Genomic DNA, 20,924 nt, shown 5'->3' with positions numbered 1-20,924 from the left:
CGCTTTTAAAGTAGGAAACAACACACACACACGCACACACACACCCTCTGCTCTGTGCCTTACAGAAAGGAGTGGGGGAGTACTGACACACACACACACACACACACACCCTCTGCTCTGTGCCTTACATAAAGGAGTGGGGGAGTACTGACACACACACACACACACACACACACAGAAAGGAGTGGGGGAGTACTGACACACACACACACACACCCTCTGCTCTGTGCCTTACATAAAGGAGTGGGGGAGTACTGACACACACACACACACACACACACACACACAGAAAGGAGTGGGGGAGTACTGACACACACAGACACACACACATACACACCCTCTGCTCTGTGCCTTACAGAAAGGAGTGGGGGAGTACTGACACACACACACACACACACACACACACACACACACACACACACACATACACACACACACACACACACACACACACACACACACACCCTCTGCTCTGTGCCTTACAGAAAGGAGTGGGGGAGTACTGATAGTGAAAATGATTTTGATTTGGAATGCATTCTAGGTTTGGGATTCAGCCCCCTCTCTTCTAGCAGAGGCTTTATAACGTGGTCGGGTGGTGGTGGAGTATGGTCCAGACACTGGTTGAGCTTCTCGCTCAACCTGGGTCTGGAGCTTTTCTGTCAGACTGAGGGAAATAGACTGGAAAAAAGTCAAAGTGCGGGTCACAACTGAGATCCTGTGATTCTGTAAAAGCTAAGTGGTGAGGAGAAGGGGCTTTTGATGTGTTCTGGGTCATGGGGAGAGAGCTTTCTGCAACTTAGAGTCACGGGTTTACCACATAACATGTAGTCAGTTGTAGAAAATTGAAAATTGATTTTTAGAGGGTTGTGAGGGTGACAAAGCTCTGTAAAAGTTTATGTGGACAGTTGTGGGAATTGAGTTAGAAGTTCTGGCTTCTTTCTTTTTCGACTGTCTTTAAAAAAAGTAAAGGAGCATTAGCATCCCCGTGTGATCTTGGCTCTGCCTTTGGAATGTAAGTAAGAGCGGACAAACACATCTGGACGTTCCTTGTCCCTCTTCCTGTGCTCTGAGGAGTAAAATCTTGACAGTAAATTGTAAGGCCCTGTGTAGCTTTCTCGTCTGAACCTGAGAGGTGGAGACTTTTGTTTCCCTTCCTATGAGGCCATGTTGGTCAGGCGTTGGTAGTGGCAAGCAGGCCGCAATCCCATGGCTTTTAAGAAAGGGATCAAGGCATGGTGGAGTGGAGAGTTAGGCAGTTTGGGTGGAGGCCCAGGTTCCTGCGGCTCTTCATCTCCAGTTGCCAAGAGTTGCCATGTCAACCCCCTGGTCGGGTACCACGTCTTCGGGCTGATCCCTGCTGGAGAAGTGGTCGAGTCGGGATTCTTCACTGGACGGTCTCAGTGTGAACGAGACAGAAAGGGTCAGCCTCCACTCGTTCTTCTGGGGAGCAAATGTGTGTTAGGGGAAACTCCTTATGTGTGTTTTCCTTAAAATTTACAGTTAAGCTTTGTGGATTAATTGGACCATCTTAAGTAGGCTTGGGGAGTTAGTACTCCCTTTAGTGGCTGTTTCTGTGGGGGAAAAAATAATAACAACTAACATTTACTTACTTAGAGTTTGTTGTCGTTCAGTTGCTAAGTCATGTCCAATTCTGTGACCCCATGGACTCTCATCCCCAGCTTCACTTTTGTCATCCTTATCTCATTCCCCCCTGTGCTCACTCCTTCCCCAACCAAGTCCTCACTTCATCTGGGGTTGGGGTGTATGTATGTTTTTTTCTGTTTCCAAGGGAGTGACTCAAAATCTGGCTTGTCATGAGTCAGTTCAGTTCAGTCCCTCAGTTGTGTCCTACTCTTTGCGACCCCATGGACGGCAGCACGCCAGGCTTCCCTGTCCATCACCAACTCCCGGAGCCTGCTCAAACTCATGTCCATCGAGTCGGTGATGCCATCCAACCATCTCATCCTCTGTCGTCCCCTTCTCCTCATGCCTTCAGTCTTTCCCAGCATCAGGGTCTTTTCCAATGAGTCAGTTCTTTTCTAGACTGCCTAGAGACAGGCGTGCAGAGTTAGTCCTCAGGCCTGCTGGAAGTTAATGGTTTAGAGCTGCTAAAGTTTGGCATTCAGGGATGGTCCTGCCAGTGATGGCTATGCTCTACAAAGTGTTTAAAGCCGTAAAGTTGTGAGTGTAGGATTCCTAAGCAGAGTACAGTCACGTGTGACTGTGAGGTTTTCTTGTGCCAGGAAAGACTGTGTTTTTATGTTAAATAGCATTGGGTGGCCTAAGGGATTCTAGCCACAGCTGCATTCCAGAGACAGTTCAGAGCCATGGCTGGTAATGACATCACCACCGCAGGTGCCAGATCATTCTTTTTTTTTTTCCAATATAGCCTGCCCACGCCTTTTTTTCTTAAAGGATGTTTAAGTACTACTGTGAGGATTTGTTGCAGAGTAAGTATGAAATCCAATTCTGGGTGTGTGTGTGTGTGTGTGTGTGTGTGTGTAGGTAGAGAGATGAAAATAAAGTGCTTTTGGAAAATCACGCAGTCCCAGAAATTCCAGTTTTAGGTTACTTGTGTTCAATCACTCCCAAGAGATTTTGATGGGGAAGGGTGGGATGGAGGAGGGGGTTCAGACTAGATAGAAAAGTAGCTGTGAAAAAACAAGGTTGAGGGGCTTCCTCCCTCTACTTTCCCCCTGATCCAAGACTGGCCTGGAGTGTTTCCAAGAGAACGCTGATTTCCAGTGTATTTCACAGAGGCTGAAGAGCTCTGATTGGACGTCAAGCTTGGATTCAAGGGATTGGATTTTTTTTTTTTCATGGTAAATTTATGTGTTTGTTGAATAAAATTTGCAATACAGAGAAACATAAATGGTAAAAGCCAGCCTCATTCCCACTTTAAGGCATAATTTCTTTATATTTTTATTTTGTATGGAATGCATTCGGAGGTGATAGAATACATTCAGAGGTTGTAGGAAAAATTCTTCAGTAAATGCATGTTTATGTACATTTCACAAGTAGGGCTCATACCGTGGTTTTGATGTTTATGTTCATTTAATTTTGTGTCGTGTTTGCCATGCCAAGTAGTTTTTTTTTAGAATGCAGAATTTTAAAACTATGAGGTACTTTAAGAGGTAATGAATCCTCCTTATATTTTATAGATTAGGTAATTTAATAAAATGAAGTTAAATGACCTGCTCTAAATTCCTGTTACATTCAGAACTGGAATTAGAACTGGTTCCATCTATTCCAGTATACTTTTAACTATCCCATTTTACTTTACTTACTGGCAAAAATTTGTGAATAATTATCTCTAGGATAAGTTAGAGATTGTTGCCCCAGAGAATTTAATCCATCTCACTCTAACTTTGAGTATGAAAAAAAGTGAAACTTTGAGACTACTCAAACACACCTGTGTAGTTAAATTAATTTGCCCCAAGTGATTTGGAGACTTAGAAACCATTATGAGATGGCTGGATTGTTGCTATTTTAGGGTTATTTGATGTGAACCTGAAAGGAGTGAGGTTTAAAAATGTATGCTTTACACTTAGCACAAGCATATTTGAAGTGTTTCTTTTTGTCCTGTTAAAACCAATAAATCTCTTCAGACTTTTTTGTGGTCTTGCCACACTGTTAATTATCATCTCCTTTGCCAAATTTCCTCTACTCTGGAATTCTATTTTCCTTATTTTGCTGAATTCCCATAGGAGTTCTTGGCTGTATAATTCCTTTGGCAACTACTCACATAGTCTTACGGCATTTCTTCTACTGTTGTCTTGAAAACAGTAACATTTTATGAATGTTAACTTTCCATGAGGTTGTGTGCATGAGACTCTCGGTTCCTCAAGGACAAGATGTTGTCTTGTCATTTTCCTTCCTTCCACTTCTCTCCCCTTCACTTTGTCTCCTCTCCATAGTACTAGTAGAGTGCCTGTGAGCTCGCTCTATTATTATAACTTGTTAAAGAAGTTCTGAGCACATTTAGGGCAAATCAGAGAACATGGGCTCCTATCTTGTCAGTTTGGTAGTCTTGCTGGTACCGACGATTGCAGGCATATCTCTGCAGAAAAAGCAAATCTAGTATGATTCGCACATTGTTTTGGTCAGCAAGTAGTTAGATGTCTTTCTGAGGCAGTTGTTATGGATTTATACAATGTACTGGCACACATAGCCTCAGACTCACCCTCACCTCTGTTTGAACTTAGGCTAGAAGAAACTGTAAAACAGCTGACGGGTGGGCTACTGCAGGGCTGGCTGAAAAATAGGTGACGGAGAATCCTCAGTTTTTGTTTTTCTTGGAAAAATTCCTCCACAGGAAGTCTTCAGCATATTTTAAATTCTGCATCTTGAAGAATTTTAAGATTATGTACATTTCTGAACTTTCTGTATCTTGAGGGAAGAAATGGAAGATGGGATGAGGGGCCTGAAGAAACTTAGTGTTGAAATCTCAGGAGTAGGAAGTGGAGAAGAAAGGGAATAATGGCTGGGATGCATTTGTAGGTAGAGGAAGAAGGAAAGAGTAAGAATGGAAAGAGATCGAGAAATAAGGATAAATAGCCAACTGTTAGGGTGGGGACAAAAATCTGAATGTCATTTGGCAAAGATGCTTATACTTTTGGTTTCTTCCCAAAAGTTTTTCAAATGATTGTAGTGGGTGGGGAAACTCCACTAGAGATGACAGCTTAAGTGTTGGATGAGGAATATGACAGAAATAGCTTGAGTGACTGAAGTGGGAAGAAACAGAATTAAGAAACTGCTTTTTTTCTGGCAGTGCTCTGCATTTCTTATAATACTGTGCTTAATTTATTCCAAAAAGTTTTTCAGTATCGTATAAAGAGTCTCATTTTTGATCAACTCCTTTTTTTCCTGTTGGGTTGCTTGCCTTAGAATAGGTGTCGAGCCCTCCCCTTCTTTCAGCTTGTTCACTGTGGAGAGCTGTCAGGACATAGAAGATGTGTTGCAGAAGGAGACTGATTCCAAGGGTTGACCGTCAAGCAGGACAGCAGCCACATCATTCTAGGGACCCAGTACACGTGTGTGATGTTGATGTGCACACACATGTGTTCTTTTCCTTTAAAGAAGTCTCGTAATGCTAGAATGTGATCTTATTTCTTTTGAAGTCTTTTATTCATTATTTTTAAGTAATAATGGCTCTGCGTACTCTCCAGTCTATTGGGAATTGTTTTTCCATATGTTTCTGTTCGGTTCAGTGAAAAGAGGAAAATAATTTAGGAATGAATTTTATGATTGGAAAAGGAACACTTCCTCCTAAAAGATATTTATGTTTACCATTGGGTTGTAGTATCAGTCGCATTATTTCCTGACCCGGGGCTGGGCTGCGCCTGACATAAGCGTTAGGAACTGAATTGTGTCAGCACTGCTCCTTAAGGCGTTTATCTTAATCCAGGCGTCCTTGGATTGTGCCCACGAGCACAGTGGTGGCAGTGATCACAGCGCTGGGCTGCTGGTGTGAGCTCCGAGGAGCTCAGTGATTACCTGGTGAATCCAGTCCCGGTGAAGGTGAGTTGGTGTTTTTCTTTAGATGCTCTATTTTGATCGCATGAGGGGTCGTGGTATTTAAGTTACTTCTGTGTCATTCTCCTGGGATGGACGGAATAGCCCTGAATTCTGTCTCACGGGGCCCTGTTATGCAGCTGAAGTAAGTAGAGGATGATGGCCAGTGAGGTACCAGCCACGTAGCTGGTTGCGGTCCGGTCCAGATTTGGGTGTTTGGGTTGGCCAGCTTTCCTGGAAGATAAGCTTATATTGTATTTACATAGATGCATCCTGAAAGTTCTGTATAATTATACAGTTGTATTTGAGTGTTCCAGAAGAATAAAATAGTACATCTCCCGTTTGTGGCTTTGGCTCTGAGAGCCGTAGCTGCTGCTTTCCTGCAAGTTCCCCTGCACTTTCCCTTGTTCCTGCTTTCTCCTGTGATCTTCTGTGTTACCCTGAGTGGAGAAAGGAGCAAAATCTTCCATACTTTTCTCTGGTGAATGCTTTGCCTGAAGGCGAGATTATAGAAATGCTGTGGTTAAAAAAAAAAAAAGCCACTAGTCTGCATTTTCGTACTGTTTTTACACCTGTGGGGAATTGGAAGTTTTGAAGTATGAGGTACACTGGGAAAAGAAAAACCGAGAGGAAAACATGTTTTGGCAAAACAAACCTGGCCGGGAAGTTAGATGTCTGCCTTTTCTTACAATATTCTTAAAAAAAATAAAAATTCCCTCACTTAGCTCAGAATTTCTTAGATTCTCTTGTGTCTATGATGCAAAGGATTGGCTACATTATTTTTTCAGGCCCCTCCCAGACTCATGATTCAGGAGGACTGTGTATCCCCAAATGTATTGTTGTAGGACTTATTTCAGAGCCATTTCTGTTTTCTTCTTGCTTCTCTTAGAATTCAGTACCTTTTTGAAGGTGATGATCCTTTAGGTTAGTCTTAACCCACGAGAACCAATCATACAGGTGAAGATAGTTGTTTCACACTCCTCACATTTTCCTTGTATGAATCTTAAAAGGTGGCATGACATTTCTTGTTATAAATGTGCCAAAATAGTGTTTATTCCATTAGAGGGCCATTAAATTTAATATTAGGCTTACTTTATTGAATCGTTAAGGTGATTATCTTGGATAATAGAAAAATAAGATGACAGTGCCAGGAATTGTCTGAAAAAACAGGTGCACAGTTTGTTTTTTAAAAAGTGTTTTATAATCTCATCTCTTTCTCCTCAAATGTACTAAGCATAACTGTGCAAAGTAGTGTGTGTTTTGCTTTGGGAGATCCAGAGATAGACAGACTTGTTAAGTACGGTGACTAAGATGTGCTCATAGGGTCAGTACTAGAGAAAGTGCAGAGTTTCTGGAAGAGGGTAAGGGAGTGTTGTGGGCACTTGGAGGAGAGAGGGATGGCAGTCTTTGGACAGGGTATAGCCAGTGGCTGGATTTTGCCTGATAGTGGTGGTTGTGATGGGCATGCTTCTTGGCTTGCTCACTTCTGAGAAGAAGCTGGAGGAGTAAGCCTGGAGACTCCTGTCTTTTTCCTCCCTCAAGACTAGAAATCATGATGCATCCTACCGAGCAGAAAAGCTAGAAAGGAGGGTGTGGTCAGAGCATAGAAGACTGCATTTCAGGTGGAAGAATTTGCGTTTTCTTTCTGCAGTTACTGAGGTTTTCCAAACAGGTGAATGATGTGATCAGAACTGGAGTGTGGGAAGATGAGGTGGGTAGAGAGTCACAGTAGGGCTAAATTTATGAGAAAATGTTAGTTATGAGAAAAATCTACCTGTTGGTAACTTATTTACTGATTTTACTGACTTGAATCAGAGTCTACTGCTTGTTTTTTTCCTACAGTACAAAAAGTCATCAAATTGTTTTTTTAGGGCACTCTCCACTGAAGATAACTAAGTATATACCCTTCAGGTAAAAGTGAGGAACAATCAGTTTGTCTTCGTTGTGATCTTTTTCCATTAAATATACTCAGCTATTTACTGTATTTTGTAATTAACCTTGACTCTTGGCATTTTCTCACAGCTTTTTTTTTTCCCCTGAAGGCATTTCTTAAGTCCTTTCCATATCATTGTTTTAAAGACATTACATGACTGAGTGGGTATATCACAACTTCACCTCCACCTCCATTTAATAAGCATTTAGTTCCATTTTAGTATGCTATTTTAGGAATTTTCTTGTCCTGTTTTTGACAACAGTTTGTCTTTAATCCTTGTGAACATTATTTGGTGTTGATAGTCTTGCAAGTCAAAGTATCTTGGAAAGAAAGTCAAAGTCTTGTAGCTAATAAGTGGAAAGAGTTACAGTTGAAACTCAGATCTGCCTGTTACTGAATCATTTTATATGTGCAAGCCTTGGTTTCCTTATCTATAAAATGGAGGCATCGATAGTACATTTCTAATAGAGTGGTCATGGGAAATGAAGTGAAATGATCCATGTGCTGGCATAGGTTGTTTGTAAGCCATCTTCTAAACAACATAGATGCATGGTGTTTGTGAATCTAAAACACTTAATTGATTCAACTGATAAGTAATTTTACATGTTGAATTTTAAAGGTAATTTTCTTTTCAAATTTAATGAAATCGCCTAACTTTTAAAACCTCAAGCCCTCTTTTAATTTTGTGTACTATAACACGTGAAACTTGTATTCTCAATAGTTTCTTTTAATTCTTCCCCACAGTCTGTCATTCTACACTTTCAGCTCTGTTTTGTGTTAATTTTTACTGCCTTTGCCCCCTGAAATGCAATAGTCCTGTAGTGTCCTAGTGGAAACATTGTTCTCTTTGTTTGAGCTAAAGAAGTGCCTTTGTCATTCCTTTGAGACATTCTGCAGATGCCATTTTGCAGTTCTGAAAAATATGTCGCTGTCCTCCTTGTGCTGTGTTATATTGTGTGTGTGTATGCCTTGGTATTTTAATGAAGTTGTAGTGAAAACTTGACAGTGATACTTGTCACGTGATGATAAAACACAGAAAGGCTCTTTCTTGACTGTAGATATGTGGTCCCCATCTCTCCATAGCGTTGTGTGGTCCTAAAGTAGATCCCTCCTTTATTCAGATATTTGATGCTTTTTGACTAACTTCATAGAAAACTGTTAAAACAGCTTCTTCGAACATGTACTGCTTTTTAAAGATCTCTTAATTTATATGTTCTTAATAGCATTTTAAGTTGCAAGTATACCCTCTAATTTGCTAAGTGGCTTTAATCCTTGTACTAAGAAGTGGGGGCAAAAATCTTTTGGGAAATTGCCCTGATAAAATCCAGGAAATTCCTTTCATTCTTTTAAATCCTGTTAAAATCTAACTTTTAAAAAAGGCCTCTGATGTAACAGTGTCTGCAAGCATGTGCTTCTTAGAGTCCAGTAATTTCTTGTAGATAGTGCCAAGCTCAAAGAGGAATAGCATGAATGTATCCCTGTGTTTTAGGTAAATCTATACCCCATGGCACACGACCAGTTTATTATAACTTTGCTGGGACTTAGCCATCCTGTTTTGTACTGCTTTTAAAACTGCTAAAGTAGGGGTACAGAAATGAAGAGGGAAAATTCATATTTCTTTGTTTTAGTGGATTTTAGTTTATTAAAACATTTCTTAATTATTATGTGTTTAGTGGGAAAAGCTTGTTAATGTAGGAAAATACAAATAAAGCAAAATTTCCCATTGTCCACATTCAGGAACAACAATTGTTGCGGTTAAGGGTGAGCATTTCCAGTGTTTTATCTGTGAATTTACATATGAGGTAGAACAGCACTATCCTTTTAAACGTGCTTGTTTGCCCTTGGTGAACGTACATCTAAATTCTTCTTCTTTAAATTGAAGTATAGTTGATTTACAGTATTGTTAGTTTCTGGAGAAGGACATGGCAAATTCCATGGATGGAAGAGCCTGGTGGGCTACAGTCCATGGGGTCACAAAGAGTTGGCCATGACTGTGCACATCAGCAGCACATTGTTAGTTTCAGGAGAATAGCATAGTAATTTGATTATATATATCTATATTATTTTTCAATTAGAGTTCATTACAGGATATTGGATACAATTCTCTGCACTATATAGTAAAGCCTTGTTGTTTTTCTCTTTGATATATGGTGGTGTCCATCTGTTGGTCCCATACTGCCAATTTATTCCTCCCTCCCTTTCCTTTTGGTGACCGTGAGTTTATTTTCTGTATCTGTAAATTCTTAAGATAGTAGTGCTTAATTTTGGAAATGTTACTCGATAGGGCATTCATTCATTAGATGGATTCACTTGAAAGTTCTCAATTAGTAGAAAGTGTGTACATTTATTGCTTAAAGATATATGAGTCAGAAAAGGATAGGCTAATCATTTTGAATGTTTTCCAGGATCATAGAAGCATAATAGGTCTATATTAGAACCGTTAAGGCTTTGAAACAAGTAAAGATCCTATCACATAAGCCCTGGCTCGTCTTGGACAGCTGGCTCATTGATTTCCAACAAGAGCCGATCCTGTGGTGGCCCGACTCCTGTCATCTGGGGCAGAGGTACCCGGGGATTATGGTGTTTGTATATGTCTAGCCATCAGCTGGGCTGGTTTTAGACAATGATACCAAGCCCTGTGTCATGCCATCCCATCTGTTTCTTTTAGAGATAAATGTACAGTTGGTATGGGACAGATCCTGTTACACTAAACTCCATGGCAGAAATAAACTTCCCAGGTGGCTCAGTGGTAAAGAATCTGCCTGAGAGTGCAGGAGACACAGAAAACTCCAATTCGATCCCTGAGTCGGGAAGATGCCCTGGAGGAGGAAATGGTAACCCATGCCAGTATTCTTGCCTGGAGAATCCAGTGGACAGAGGAGCCTGGTGGGCTGCAGTCCATGGGGTCACAAGGAGTTGGACACGACTGAGCGACTAAACAACAGCAACATTAAAGATTGAGGTGAGAGGAAATCCTCCCCAGGGGATTGGCAGATACTTCAACCAGTCTTCTTCCAGAAGAGAAAAGCACCTCAAGCCTGGCTCTTACTACTCTGGGATCCAATGGGAAGAATATTTACTTTCGATATATAGATGATAAGCCAGCAGGAATACATGGACAGAGGAGCCTGGTAGGCTGCAGTTCATGGGGTCGCTAAGAGTCGGACACGACTGAGCGACTTCACTTTCACTTTTCCCTTCCACGCACTGAAGAAGGAAATGGCAACCCACTCCAATGTTCTTGCCTGGAGAATCCCAGGGACGGGGGAGCCTGGTGGGCTGCCGTCTGTGGGGTCGCACAGAGTCGGACACAACTGAAGTGACTTAGCAGCAGCGGCAGCAGGAACACATTTCTTTATCTTGTTATATCTGTGCTGTTCTGTTGTTTCATTCAGCATTTATTGAGTTAGATGTTCTGGTATGGTTAACATGGAATATGGGTGATAATGGGAGGAGATAAAAAAGGGATTGAGGAAGATAGGAGACACTCGAATTATGGCTGAACCCAAATGGCTTGAATAGATCCAGGCAAATTCTTTGGTGGGAGGAAAGTATCGGGGGGATGGTGACAGAGGGGGAAGTTAGATTGTGGCTGCTAAGTAGACTATTAGGAGTGCTACATTCCACCATTTGTCTGATATATGTATGTATACAGACAGTTTCATACATATAAGTATAATGTATAATTGTGTGTATATCCTTTTAGTTCAGCTTACACAGGTCAACTGCAGGTACAGTCCTTCCCTCTTCCAAGGACAGACCATATAAAGTTCTGTTGGCCTGCTGCATCTAGAGGCAGAGTATTGTCTCATAGAACACGGTGTACCGGTGATGTCCATCCCTCTGGCTTCAGTTCCATCCAGATCAGATGTCAGCAATCAGCCGCATTGTTGAGATTTCCCCCTGGACAGTGCTCTGCCCTGCCCTGTCGCGTAGCTGTAAATTACCCTCTCGGATCACCAAGTTGTGTGGTTCGTGGGGTGTATGATTTGGTAGGTTAAGAGCAGTGGTTGCTCTGGGGATAGCTTGTCCTTGAAGTGTAATTCCTGATCAGATCTACTGCCCCTGGTTCTGTCCATCTGGAGGATCGCCTTCACTCACTATGGATACCTCAGGGCCGTCTCCGAGAAGGGGCTGTGTTACTCTCCATTGAAATCTGACTTCGCCATTCTTGGCATCCTGCTTCCTTTGCCAGTGGGTCCTACTGGAGTGGTAGACACTCCCTGCTGGGTTGGTTTACCAGCCTTCCCTTTGAGAGCCTTGTGATTTGTGAGAGTGTGTATGTACCATAAACTCACAAATAACTTGATTGCCTCCCCTGCCCCCATGTTTTATTCTGTTTTCTAAAAGTCAGTAGCAGAGCTATTGTTAGGTTTGGTCACAAACTGCTTGTTTTTAACCTTACACCTGGAAGCTGGGGTTAGATTTTTTTTTTTCCTCAAGTGTAGACAGGGGAAGTGGACAGTCTAGACAGAGGAGAGTCAGCATTAATGAGGACTCGGAAGCATTTCTTGTTGAGGAGGCTGATGTGGCTGGAGCTCAGGGTGTGTGAGAGAGCTTGAGAAGTAGAAGACGAGCCTCGTATCTGGACTGGAGTCAGTCACTGCGGAACCCAGGAGATTATACTGAGCAGTTTGGTCTCTGTACTCCCTGCAGAGCCACTGGAAGCCTTTCAGAAATTTTCATTGCTATTGTTTCTTTGAAGGAAGAGGCATAATTGCAAATATCTGTATTGCAGAAATACTACATGCCAGGTTTTATGGGGAATTACTGGATTTCCCTGGGTATCTGTGCCGATGAATTTTACCCTCAGTTAAAGGCATCTACCCAAGGAAGCCTCCTTTTGTATTTCTTGTATTTATAGCTTCTAGGTGACATTTCCAACTCCAGTAACACCTTTGTATTTCTGTGCAATAAAATCTGGTGCTGAGGTTTTTGGGTGGTATTTATTGTACCGGTGACTAGGATCAAATATTTACTTAACCTAATTTTAATAGTAAATCTCACTGTTACCAGTTAAGTACTTTGTTTTTACTACAGAGTAATAACCTGAAGCTTGGCAGTACTGATTTAAGTAGGTGTCTTTGGTATTTGTTGCTCTTTGTTATGAGACAGATTTGTGCCCAGTCTTACTGTGAGCCAGGCTTGGCATTCAAAGATGAGGATGAAGACTGAGCTGCAGATAACTTCACAGTGAGGCAGACTGATGCCAAGAATTCAAAAACGGTCATTTCAGCAGTAGAAGTACCATCGAGAAAAGAACAACTATGAGCCTGGATGAAGAGTGAGGAAAGGGTCAGGAGTGACAACTGTACTGAATTTATTTTTTCTTTGACTGGGATTTTTGTTTGTACTACTAATTGAGTATGACCCATCAGTCCCTTCATTCATCAAACATTCCTTTGGCTTCCTTTACTTATGACAGGTGTTACACTGGGTTGTGGGGGATATGGATGTAAGACTGCAGTCTTTGCGCCTGGGAATCTGATAGTTCACATGGAGAGATAGCCAGTCAATAGCAAAGAGAAGCGTTTTGGGGACTGGGAATTGCCCCTCAAAACTGGATAAATAAAACATTTTTAAAACTGTTTTGCTTAATAATTAATAAAATCATCAAATCATACCATGTATCAAATAAGTGAGAATCTTTTTGTAAATTACCTTCCTAATAGTTGTACAGAAAATATTTGTTGAATGAATGAATGCATCTTTTGTGTAAGAATAGGTTTTTACAAATTGGTGTTAACTCAAAAGAACATTTGCATTATTTGATACTGGCGATCCCTTCATGGATAGGATACTTTTTCTTTCTAATTGAAATTTCCAGGAAGTATCACTGTCCTCCGGTTTCTGGCCAAGCACTTTTCTGAAGCCAATGGGTGGGTATATGTTTAGATCCAAGAGAAACAAATTATAACCATGGATATGAACTTTTCAGTCTTCTCAAAGTAAAAGCTTGAAAAAATGTTTTTTTGCTTCTCTCTTGCAAATACTAATATCCTTTTCCAAAGAGGGTTAAAGCAAAGATAACATGTTAAATATACTAGGTATTCATATTGTTCCCATCCTTCCTTGTAATTCGCACAACACCTCAAAATGTTCATTGAGAATTTTTGGCTGTAATTTCAAATCTTAGAACTTGGTAGAAAGAAGTATATATGTTCAGTTCAGTTCAGTCGCTCAGTTGTGTTCGACTCTTTGTGACCCCATGGACTGCAGCACGCCAGGCCTCTCTGTCCATCACCAACTCCCGGAGCTTGCTCAAGCTCCTGTACATCGAGTCGGTGATGCCATCCAATCATCTTGTCCTCTGTCATCCCCTTCTTCTCCTGTCGTCAATCTTTCCCAGCATCAGGGTCTTTTCTGTTGAGTCGGTTCTTCGCATCAGACGGCCAAAGTATACTAAAGCTTCAGCTTTAGCATCAGTCTTTCCAATGAATATTCAGGACTGATTTCCTTTAGGATTGACTGGTTTGATCTCCTTGCAGTCCAGGGGACTCTCAAAAGTCTTTTCCAACGCCACAGTTCAAAAACATCAATTCTTTGGCACTCAGCTTTCTTTGTGGTCCAACTCTCACATCCATACATGACTACTGGAAAAACCATAGCTTTGACTATACGGTCCTTTGTCGGCACAGTAATGTCTCTGCTTTTTTTTTTTTTTTCAAATAAATTTATTTATTTTAGTTGGGGGCTAATTACTTTACAATATTGTAGTAGTTTTTGCCATACATTGACATGCATCAGCCATGGGTTTACATGTGTTCCCCTTCCTGGACCCCCCTCCCACCTCCCTCCCAATGTCTCTGCTTTTTAATGTGCTCTGTAGGTTTGGCACTTGGTGACAATACTTGGTATAGTACACAGATGTCTTAAATTGCAACCGCTGCCTCCCCCAATATGACTGCCGTCATGGTTTGTGTTGGTGTGGAAGAAGACACAGTCCCGGTGGTGCACGTTCTACTAGGTTAGCCTATAAAAAGGGAAAGTGGAAATAAGAGTAGTAGAGAACTACCACAGGCTTAAAATGGATATATTGTAGTTTTCAGTTAACAATAATCGCACCTCGGATAAACCTCATTGGCTACGATACTGCCACTGCGCAAAGCTTATATTTTAGTTTCAAAGCCTCTGGTGTTTCCATGTCATGGACTTTGAACCAAGATTATACAGTTTAGTAACAAAAATTTGCTTATATAATTAGGTTTGAAGCACCTTCAGGACACTTCCTTATACCCTAACATAGTATAGCTGCTGCTGCTGCTGCTAAGTCGCTTCAGTTGTGTCCGACTCTGTGCGACCCCATAGACGGCAGCCCACCAGGCTCCCCCGTTCCTGGGATTCTCCAGGCAAGAACACTGGAGTGGGTTGCCACTTCCTTCTCCAGTGCATGAAAGTGAAAAGGGAAAGTGAAGTCGTTCAGTCGTGTCCGACTCTTCGCGACCTCATGGACTGCAGCCTGCCAGGCTCTTCCGTCCATGGGATTTTCCAGGCAAGAGTACTGGAGTAGGGTGCCATTGCTTTCTCCAACATAGTATAGGGACCACGGTTATTTATAATATTACTAATTCTTTTTCTAGACCTTTCCCCACCTCAATCTTATAGTAAATAAAACACCTCATTCCTGCTGTCTAGGGCCATCTCTTTGATTTGCCATCATGATTCACTCTGTACAAAGCACAGTTTGCTTCTTCATGCCATTTCTCTTGTTCCCTTTCCTAATATTTAAAGTAGATTGTTTTGTACACAGCTTACGTAGAAATGGATCATTTACCTACTCTGACAATCTCTGTCTTTTAGTTGGTACATTTAGGCCATTTACATTTAATTAATTGTTGCTGGGCACCATTTTGTTCTTTGTTTTCTGTTTGTTCCATCTTTTCTTTCTTTTTCTTTTTTTCCCCTTTCTTTTTCTGTCTTCCTGTGGATTGAGTTATTTTTCTTTGAGTCCATTCAGTCTTTACTATTGGCTTATTCATCTATACCTCTTTTTTTTGTTTTCTGTTTTCTTTTTTTATATACCTCTTTGTTACCTATTTTAACTCATTAAATTTGTCTCCAAACTCTCTGTTCCTACTTTTAAAACCATTTCAGTGACTGACTTTGCTGCCCAATTAATTGCTCTTTATCTTTCTCTCTTAACTCCGATGTGTTGCCAAATTCTTATCATTCTACCAATTGAATATTACTTGAATTTATCCATTCCTTCCACTGATACCTTCTCTAGTCAGATACTATAACCTGCACAAAGCTGAGCTCTTTTGGGGTACAGTTTTAACTTTGGTAGTCAAAGAAATACAAGTTTTAACACTGACAAAGACTTGACAGACCACTTATGTTTTTACTCTGGTCTCTTGAAAAATCAGAATGTGGTTTTATAATAACTGCAAAACTTTAAAAATTCTCTATCACTTAATGAATTTTTCTTATTCTTCCTCATCACAGCTTAAAAACAGCTCTCATAGTCTCTCCTTTCAAACAGTCTCCTCCCAAACAATGAACACCAACTCTCTCAGTTTCAGTTTGAGTCTCTATTCTTTATGGATCTATTTTTAGTAACTCAGCCCATTACATAATAAATCAGTCAAGTTGCTTTCAAAATTGAAATTACAATGGCAAAATTCTCTTTGGAGGTGAGGAAGCAGAGACTGGCTACCTATTTGCTTAATATTTTATTTTTTAAACATTAATGCAGCTATCATTTCTTAGATGGAGAAGGAAATGGCAACTCACTTCAGTACTCTTGCCTGAGAAATCCCATGGACGGAGGAGCCTGGTAGGCTGCAGTCCGTGGGGTCGCGAAAAGTCGGACACGATTGAGCGACTTCACTTTCCCTTTTCACTTTCATGCAGTGGAGAAGGAAATGGCAACCCACTCCAGTATTCTTGCCTGGAGAATCCCAGGGACAGAGGAGCCTAGTAGGCTGCTGTCTATGGGGTCGCACAGGGTTGGACACAACTGAAGCGACTTCGCAGAAGCAGCAGCATTTCTTAGATATGTAATATCTATGTAATAGATATGTAACTGTCTGGTTTTCCTGTCACACCCTCCCCCCACAGTTTAAAAAATTTTTGTTCTTCATATAGTAGTCAGAATTGTAGTTTTAAAGTCTTTTAGTTTTAAGCTTAAAATCCTTTCATGGTACCACTTTACTTTTCAGAAGAGCCTCAAACTTTGTAACATCACTTTTATCCTTGCTGTTTTGGATTTTAACTTACTAATTGAGTTTCAGATGTCAGGTTTCCTCTCTGAATTTAGCTCATATATCAGGTTTTCTGTCATGTCTAGACTTTTGTACATGTTGCTGCTGCTGCTGCTAAGTTGCTTCAGTCGTGTCCGACTCTGCGACCCCATAGATGGCAGCCCACCAGGCTCCGCCGTCCCTGGAATTCTCCAGGCAAGAACACTGGAGTGGGTTGCCATTTCCTTCTCCAATGCATGAAAGTGAAAAGTGAAAGTGAAGTCGCTCAGTTGTGTCCGACTCTGTGCGACCCCGTGGACTGCAGCCCACCAGGCTGCTCCATCCATGGGATTTTCCAGGCAAGAGTACTGGAGTGGGGTACCATTGCCTTCTCCGTGTACATATTGCTAGCAATATTCTACTCTCAGGTCTCAATTTAGATATAACTTCTTCTGGATATCTTTTCTTCTGTGTTCTTCCTTTCATTGGGCCTTTTCCTCCCTGTTAGATATACCTCACTCCAATTGATTCTTTACCTGTCTCTTTTAAAAAAAATTGTTTCTTAATTGAAGGATAATTGCTTTACAGAATTTTGTTGGTTTCTGTCAAACAGCAACATGAATCAGTCATATAGGTATCTGTATGTATGTCCCCTCCCATGAACCTCCCTCCCATCTCCCTCCCCATCCCACCACTCTATGTTGTTACAGAGCCCCTGTTTGAGTTCCCTGAGTCATACAGCAAATTCCCATTGGGTATCTATTTTACATATGATAATGTGAGTTTCCATGTTACTCTCTCCATAGCACTAATCTCCTTCCTCCTCCCACCCCCGTGTCCATAAGTCTGTTCTCTATGTCTGTGTTATCACGCTGTGCTATCACAGTTGTTTGACAGTTAATGGGCTCTTAACAGTAGTAAGTATTTGAATCCATAAACATGGATTTACTTAGGTCTTTGATTTTTTTTGAATAGTGTTACACAGTTTTCAGTGTACAAGCCTTATACTTCCTTGGCTAAATTTACCCTATGTATTTTACTCTTTGATGCTAAGTGAGATATTATTGTTATTTTTGGATTGTTTATTGCTTATGTTTAGAAATGCAACTCAGTTTGCATATTCATTTTATATCCTGCAACTTTCCTGAACCCCTCTATTAGCTTTTTAAATGTATTTTTAAGGATTTTTATTTATTACAATTATGTCATCTGCAGGTAGAGATAGTTTACTTCTCCTTTTCTTATTTGCATGTTTTTTATTTTTCTTGCCTAATTGCCCTGGCTTGAACTTAAGCACAACATTAAATAGAATGACAAGAGTTTGTGAGACGGGGCATTTTGTCTTGTTCCTGATCTTAGGAGGAAAGCTTTCAGTCTTCGCCGTTTAGTATGATGTTAGCTGTGGGTTTTTGTAGATGCTCTCTGCATGTTGAGGAAGTTTCCTTCTATTTTTATTATTTTTAGTTTATTTTTTTAGTGTGTTTATCTTGAAAGGATGTTGGATTTTGTCAAATTCTTATTCTCTCTATTGAGATGATCACGTGTTTTTCTTCTATTAATATAATTATATTGATTGAATTTCACTTTTTGAATCATCCTTATATTCCTAGAGTAAATTATACTTGATCATGGTATAAGATCTTTTTAGTACCTTGATGGATTTGGTTGGCTAATATTTTATTGAGGACTTTTGCCTCAATTAGGGGAATTGGTTATAGTTTCCTTTTTTGTGACATCTTTGGCTTTGGTATCAGACCTCATAGAATGAGTTGGGATGTTTGGGATTTATTTTTGAGTTGATGAAATGTTCTAAAATTGTTTGTGGTAATGGTTGCACAACTGACTACCCTAAAAAACATTGAATTTTATGGTTAAAGTGGATAGCTTGTATGGTATTTTTTTTAAAAAACAAACTGTTATTAGCTCCCCTACTCTGCAGGAAAAGAACCCACCAGAATAAAACCTTAGGCAAGGTGACCTATCTTTTTTAGCCCAGAGGCCTTTTCCTCGTCTTCAAAGCTCTCAACAGTCTTTCCAGCTATCATATTTCAGTATTACTTCTGATTTATCTTTGTATGTGAATGATCCAGTGATAGCGGTCAGCCCACTGTCCTGCTCACTGCTTCCTGCTTTGCCAGACGTCCAAACCATCTTGTGCATCTTGCTGCTTCAGTCTGCCCAAGAACTATTCTGCTTGTCTTGAATATCATTGTCCCTCTTTCCCACCAATGACAATATATCCTTTCTTTCAATGTTCTGTTCAGACTTCTGTTTACTACTCTAGCCTGCAATTATCTTAGTCCCAAATGCCTACATCAGATGAGTGTTGTCTCACTTAAAAAATTGTTATGTGTGATCTGGGATGTGTAAGTTTGCTTATGCAAAGAGTGGAATGGAATATTTGAAATCAAAACTATTTTGGGAAATCTTGTAAATGTGTTTGTAGTGTCAATAGGTATACACTTTATTTTATGCATTTATAGTTAACCCACAAGTTTATACGACTTCCTTGGTGGCTCAGATGGTATAGGATCTGCCTGCAATGTGGGAGACCTGAGTTTGATCTCTAGGTCGGGAAGATCCTCTGGAGAAGGAGATGGCACCCCACTCCAGTACTCTTGCCTGGAAAATCCCATGGATGGAGGAGCCTGGTAGGCTACAGTCCATGGGGTCGCAAAGAGTTGGACACAACTGAGCAACTAAACTTTCACCTTTCACGAGTTTATATGGATGGCTTTTTATTTGCACTTCTCTGGTCTTCTCAAAAGATTCCTAGTGCTTTGAAGAAAGGCACGATGTGGTGTTTTTGTTGTTGTTTAGTCGCTAAGTCACTTCCAACACTTTTGTGACCCCATGGACTGTAGCCCACCAAGCTCCTCTGTTCCATGGAATTTCCCAGGCAAGAATACTGGAGTGGGTTGCCATTTCCTCCTCCAGGGGATCTTTCCAACCCAGGGATCAAACTCATGTCTCCTGCTTTGCAGGCAGATTCTTTACTACTGAGCCACTTGGGAAGCCCATGATGTGGTATACCTAGCCAGTAACATTATGTGCTGGGTAAGGATCTGTTGAAATATACATATATGTTTGGAAATTAGTAAGATCAAGACTTTTCCGTTGTTCTTTGAAGTTTTCCTTATGTATTTCTAAAAAAATATTGTTTGAGAACACGTATTAGAGTGAAGTGCTTCACTGTGACTTCAGTGACTTCACTGAGTTGTGTCCAATTCTTTGCGACCCCATGGACTCTATAGTCCATGGAATTCTCCAGGCTAGAATACTGGAGGGAGTGGGTAGCCTTTCGCTTCTCCAGGGGATCTTCCCAACCCAGGGATCGAAGCCAGGTCTCCTGCATTGCAGGTGGATTCTTTACCAGCTGAGCCACCAGGGAAGCCCAAAGAATCTCCTTCCCCACACTAGAAGTCGAACCCGGGCCGCCTGTGTGAAAACCAGGAATCCTAAATGCTAGACATGTATTAGAGTAGAACATGTATTTACAGTAAGTCGTAATGTCTGAAGTCCATGTGCAAATGTGAAGCATAGGTAGTGAGACTGTTTATGTCAAGACTGCATTTTGGCATGTGGTGACGTATAGCTGGAAGTTTGCACAAGCATAGTGGTATAATGTAAAGAACGTGTTTCAAATAAAACAGAATTAGGTTCAAACCTCAGACATCTGTCTCATACATAGTTGTTGGCGGTTAAGCCAGGATCCAGGTTCAGGTTTACCTGATTCCAAGACTGACAGTTAACCACTTTAGTATTTTGCATTCCATGCTTTTTAAGGCAAGTTAATTCATTTCTCTGAGCCTGAGTTTATTTACTTACTAAATGAACTTGACAATACTTACTGTGCAGAGATGTTTTGAGACATAAATAGGGATGTTTGTAAAGAATAAGGCAGAGAGCTTGCTCACAAAATAGACAGGCCTATTAATCCTAGTAAAATAGTTTGTTTTTTCAAAACAGTTCCAACAAAAGAGATTTTGAAAGTGTATCTGACACAGAGAAAGTTGCTTATCTCTTGAGTTTAGAATATTGAACTCTTTGCTGTACATCTTGGCACAGTTTTTGGTGTTTTATTTGTCTAGAATTTAGATAATTTTCCAAGTAAGTCATTTGTTAGCAATTTCTTCCATTCTCATCTTTGTTGTTGTTGTTCAGAATGAATTATTGTCAAAGAAATAACAAAATTGTCATTAACCTCCCTTCTGAAGAATTTGAGAATATTTGACATTTGTGGTTAACTGCAACTGTTATTTATTTAAAACCTTAGGTTTTGATGTTTCTGGAGT

The 20,924-nt window shown here is 40.6% G+C and overlaps 1 protein-coding gene and 1 non-coding gene across 45 annotated transcripts in view; one reads left to right on the top strand and one right to left on the bottom strand.

Moving 5' to 3' along the window:
- The window catches only part of EPB41L2 (erythrocyte membrane protein band 4.1 like 2), a 205,982-nt gene that overhangs the window by 50,771 nt on the left and 134,287 nt on the right, over positions 1-20,924 (top strand). For 13 of the 44 annotated variants that reach the window (XM_081529038.1, XM_081529022.1, XM_081529001.1 and 10 more), the window contains exon 1: positions 5,429-5,520. The exons of the other annotated variants lie outside the window; for them this stretch is intronic. The gene's annotated coding sequence lies outside the window, so the exon portion shown is untranslated. Of the gene's footprint in view, positions 1-5,428; positions 5,521-20,924 lie in introns of those variants that run through there. 44 annotated transcript variants of the gene reach the window in all.
- LOC145522154 (U4 spliceosomal RNA) lies at positions 14,420-14,557 on the bottom strand. The gene has a single exon (XR_014065956.1). It is a non-coding gene; the product is annotated as a U4 spliceosomal RNA (small nuclear RNA).

Source organism: Giraffa tippelskirchi, chromosome 9 (genome assembly GCF_054371585.1).
Source record: "Giraffa tippelskirchi isolate mGirTip1 chromosome 9, T2T-mGirTip1v1.2.pri, whole genome shotgun sequence".
Taxonomy (NCBI): domain Eukaryota; kingdom Metazoa; phylum Chordata; class Mammalia; order Artiodactyla; family Giraffidae; genus Giraffa; species Giraffa tippelskirchi.
The sequence above is the reverse complement of the archived record's forward strand: the minus strand, read 5'-3'. Positions and strand labels throughout refer to the sequence as shown.